The sequence below is a fragment of the Schistocerca cancellata genome, chromosome 1 (assembly GCF_023864275.1).
Source record: "Schistocerca cancellata isolate TAMUIC-IGC-003103 chromosome 1, iqSchCanc2.1, whole genome shotgun sequence".
Taxonomy (NCBI): Eukaryota; Metazoa; Arthropoda; class Insecta; order Orthoptera; family Acrididae; genus Schistocerca; species Schistocerca cancellata.
The window spans coordinates 674,675,861-674,681,474 of NC_064626.1; positions in this window are offsets into that span (position 1 = coordinate 674,675,861).

Here is a 5,614-nt window from a genome sequence, read left to right on the forward strand (position 1 = left end):
AAGTTGGAGAGCCATCCTAGCGTTCATAGAAGATTAGTGAAAGCTCTTTGACAGTGTAATGGTGCCTGAGGAACGTGACAGTCACATGTACATCAAAGAAATGTCGTCCAAATTAACATCCGGTGATTGTGTCTTATATTTCTGCGGCTTCTCTGTATCATCGACCATCTTCCTTCTTCATTTGATCTAACACGGTGTCTCTTGTGGTCTCTCCGCTGATGGAATTTTGAATACAGAATATTATTTAAAAACCAGAGCTGTTATTAAGAAAAATTAGAAACTGCTGCGGGCTCATCAGCCCCAAATGAAAATCTTCATTAGACGAAGATTAGAGCAAAAAGAAAATGGCGCCATGGAACTCCTGCGGTAACACTACGACGTATACCAGTAGGCGTGGAAGCGGATATAGAAGTCAGTGAAGAGAACTTTTAAGGTAACCCTAGAGGTCGGTACAGTAAAGAGGCTCGGAATGGCCCGCCGCTCCTCACGAAGACGGAGGGCGCCCTCGAGGCCTCGACAGACACGTACTCGCGACAGGCGCTCCGTTAAGTTCATCCATACAAGTTTCGCTCATGTGTATTGCTCAGAAGGATTTGGTAGAAGCTCTTGGAAAGAAGATACAAAGCCTGTCTCAACTGTTGCAGCATTGTGCTCAAACTCCTTACAGCGTATTGTATAGCAGAGTCACTTTCCGAAACTCACACACCACATTTTGAAAATATGAAATTATGGGTTTCTGAAAAATAGATCGCTGGTCATAAAGATCACCACGAAGGAGCTGGAGCATTCGACTTGGGAGACTTCCTTCACTTCACAAATTCTACTTTTGGGCAATTGATTATTTTATTGTATTGCCTTTCATCACCTTGGTCTTCGCCATGTTCCATGTTAAGTACGCCTTCCTTTTAACCGGGCTTCTGAGGCTTTACATCCTGCCGGAAAGCATATATCGTCTGCGATCCATCACATTCGACTCCCTTCCAGTTACACATATATTCGTCATCCTGACTTACCACGTCCTCCACCCTTGTTTATACGAAGCTTTCTTTCTTGAATACACAATATTTTTCTTCAATCTGTCTTCTTTTAAAGTACAAAAATCCAGACTTGCTTATCTTTATAAAACCAAACTGATACTCGTCCGTTCTTCAATTTGTATTTCTATTCATCTATATTTTGTTATGATCAACGGTTTACAAGCGTGACATGTCGGAAAATCTGCCCAATAATTTTAACATTGATGCTGTGCCGGTTGCTACCACATTTCGAATCTGCGGCTGGTTCTGTAGTCCGAAGGGAATCCTCACGACGCCATCTACAGAGTAAAAGCGCTAAGCACAGGCCGCATGTAGGGAGCGGCGCACGCACTCCGGGTGCGATGTGTGTGAATCTAACGGAACTCATTCAGTGTATTGTGGACTGGAGACATTTCGTGCAGGTTAGTGAAAAGAGGCTCTTTTGCTGCAGGCCATTATTCATCTTAGGTTTCAGGGAGGCAAATGAAACTTCCTGCGGCAGTTCAAAATGGTTCAAATGGCTCTGAGCACTATGGGACTTAACATCTACGTTCATCAGTCCCCTAGAACTTAGAACTACGTAAACCTAAATAACCTAAGGACATCACACAACACCCAGTCATCACGAGGCAGAGAAAATCCCTGACCCCGCCGGGAATCGAACCCGGGAACCCGGGCGCGGGAAGCGAGAACGCTACCGCACGACCACGAGCTGCGGACTGTGGCAGTTATCAGAGTCCATACTGTAGATGATACGAGTGGCCACTGTACCAAAGGGGGAACCTGTTAGTCATATTACACTGACTGGATGCTCCATTGGATTCGCAGCCGGAGCAAGACACTGTGGAGGCCGTCGCTTATTGTGGGTATTCCCTTAAGGCGTGTGGGACATGTAGTGTGTTCTCACCTGCAAAGTACTGAACTATGATTGTATACTGTTTTCTTTAAATCATATGTGTGTCGTGAACTCCAATCCGAATAACGAGTGTTGACAGCTGTCGTTAGAAGTTTGATATATCTGTATTCTCGATAGTGAGATGTAACAGAGACGCAGTGTGTGTTGCTACCTCTAGTTTGGAGCTTGGTTTCCTTTCAGGACACGTCCTATTGCGCGGAAGTGATTTGTGCATAGTTAGTACTTTCCATAGCATGTTATCCCCATTTACCGAACGCCTTTGCCCTTAAACACTTTGTGAGTAGTACGTGAGTTGTGTGGCATTAAAGGCGTGTGGGCGCACTTGTTATTTAACAAACTGTCAGTTTGTAAGAAACGAACCTCTCTGGAGAAATTTTACGTAAAGGTGCTTTGTAGTGTAGTTTGTAAGCTAACATGTTAAGTGGTGCTTTGTGCTGTAGCTTATGAGCTATCATGCTAAGTGGGCTCTAACTGAAAAGTTCTAATTGGGCTGGATGTTAATGAATGCACGAAACACCAGCTGTCTTAAGTACAGGTCACCCTCTGCAAGACTGAATAGAAATGACAAATTTACATTACCTCTGTCTCGTATGCCGGCCGCGGTGGTCTAGCGGTTCTGGCGCTGCAGTCCAGAACCGCGGGACTGCTACGGTCGCAGGTTCGAATCCTGCCTCGGGCATGGGTGTGTGTGATGTCCTTAGGTTAGTTAGGTTTAAGTAGTTCTAAGTTCTAGGGGACTTATGACCTACGATGTTGAGTCCCATAGTGCTCAGAGCCATTTGAACCATTTTTAGCCATCTGTCTGGTATTAATATTAGTTCGTTTTTGGATTACCAGCTAAATATTAAATCAATTTTGCCTTTGTTAGAGATGAACTAGCCTATTGCCTGTGGTTTCTCCCATGTGTGTGTTCGGCACATAACTGCACACATCTCCTCCCCTCCTCTCTTCGTTCATCTCCTCCACCCCCTCACCCCATCTCTTCCTTCTCTCTTTCCGACCATCTCATCCTTTACCCATCTCCTTGTCCATACCATTCTCCCCCTCAGTCCTCCTCACATGCCTCTCTTCTAATCTCGTCCTTCTCTGTCTCTCTACTCATCTCTTCATCCACACATCGTGCCAGTCTCCTCACCCAACCACCTCTGCCCATTTCCTCCTGACCTTCCTTTCTCTCTGCGTCTACCGTGTCCCTTTCTCTGTCCATTTCCTCTTCCTAACCCTCTCTCTCTATCCACCGTTCCTCTTAACCTCCGTCTGTCCATCTTCTCATTCCATATCTCTCTTTCTGTCTAATACTCTCCCTGTCCATCTTCTCCTCACCTCGTGCCCCCACACTCTCTCATAAACCATGCCTATCCACATGTGTAGGCCTTGTGATGCATACCGATACTAACTGTGCACCACATGTACTTATTTCTACAGGTTTTTACAGAATTCCAGCCAGAGCAAAGTAATTTTTAAGATCAGATTTGTTAACTGATACTGGTGAAAACTCCTATATTTCTCGATTCTTTATGCCTAGACACCAAGACGAACGTTGCTATGATCGAGTTTCAGTCAGGCACAAAAACTTGCCTTAGTTACATTGGCTATGGGTGCTTGGTTTCCTTACAGATCCAGAACAAAAAACTTCATGCCGTTTCGAGTTCAAACGTTTGCCCAGTCATAGGTACACAGAAATTACTGGTGACACGATGTCAAGTTTGAAGTTACCATAGAGCGCTTGCCGCTGTTAATCGCGTTGCTTTTAACTGGTTAGTTCAACATCCAGTTTATGACAAACACCTCGTATCAGTAACGATGTTTGACAGGTATGGGGAAAACCTTTTAAACAGCAAAAATACTTCGAATTGGCATAGTACTTAAAGAATACAGATATAGTCTTATAATCTCTTGTTAATAAAAATACTGAATTTTGTCCAAATATTACGGGAATTATTCATGTGACATAGTTATCTCAAATTCTAATGTGTGTGGTAGAGATTTTGAAATGTCACTTGTAATAAAATTGAGTTTACAACCGTTAAGAAATGTCTCATCTTCAATGACGCCGTGGTGGAATCAAAAGCAATTACTGCCACCAACCAACTGTGACTGCTGAACACAACCACTGTGACTACAGAAATGGTGGATGATGCAGATCATAATCACGAGATGTACCTCTTAAATTAAACCCGCTGGAACAGGGGCCAAAGTAACACAGTAAGATTCTTAAAATATAATAATGGTAAAGATACCTCAGAGGAATTTTCTGCAGACATCCACCACTGTGACAAAGAATATCCTATGTTACCACAGTCGATGATAAGGTCCATGATTGAAGAAGTAACTATGTAATTCTCCTTGACACAGGAGCTTCTATAACCATCCTGTTGGCTAGCTTTTTGCCGCAAGATTGTTAAGTGCACTAATTTACCAGTATTCCCACTAAGAAATTTCAAGGTCGCAGGGGCTGATGGTACAAAATCCCAGAATGTATGGATGCAGACAAGAATGTTAACTACACAAGGAAAGGTTGTAGAAGAATGCATGTACCTGATTACTGAATGTATAGTAGTATTGGTGTTCGAATTTTTCAGTATAAGACTTCTCTACAGGTCATACATCCTTCCGGATTCATTGAGATTTTACCCATATCAAACTGCTGAAGCAGAAAGGGAATAATGGACTTTATTGTATACAGAATCCGAAACACCTTGTTTATAATCAGAGCCATAAAGCAAGAACATTTCCTGTCTGGATAATGCAAGTATTGACTACAGAAGCGCAAGTTCACCAGAAACTGCAGAAGCAGGAAAGCCTAAAATCGTCACAGAAACAACAGTTACCACATCTCCTTTTACTTTATTCTATAGTATTTGAGGAACAACCTGGACTTATAAAAGAATACACTTACCACATCAAGGTAAATCATCAGTTTTTCTACCATACTTTTACCCTGTTCCCTGGTCCCTACATAGGGCCGTCGACATTGAAATCAAGCATATGCTTTAATGGGATGTAACTGATTGGATCAGTTTTTACTACAATTCGAAAAACTAATCAATGATCTTCTGCATACCTACACATTGTTCATTCACGCATAATTGATGTGTCGACAAAATCAGAACAAAGACTGGCTGAATATACTACCCTGAGTCCCCAATGAGGAGCGTCAGTGGGAAGAAAGGGCTCAGGACGCTCTCATTGATTTAACAGAGAAAGCAGTGCAGCAAAAGAGATGGTATGATCGGCAATTTCAAAGAGTTCAGTGCCTCCCTGTTCACCTACAGTGACAACAAAATCTACCAATGAACAGTTTCCTATGTAAATCAAAGTAGACAGGGTTTTGGTTAGAGTTTTAGCATGGTCTTCCTTGCGGCACACTGCTGAATGAAAGACTTGAATTAACTAATTATAACCAGGGATGCACTAGCAACTAATAAAAAAAAGAGCGCTAGGTGCAAAGTTGGAATTTTCAAACTTGGGGCTTTTAAGAGGATAGCTTACTGACAGCCACTACCGGAAACGAAAGCTTGCACTATTTAGATAACCAGCAACTACATAATGACAGAAACATGATTCAAATGTCAAATTCGTGACTAAAATATCAGTTAATGGTTGAATCTCTGAAGTGATCAACATTTTTAATATTCCTAATATCCGTTTTGTGAATATTTAGAGGACACATGTGCGTATA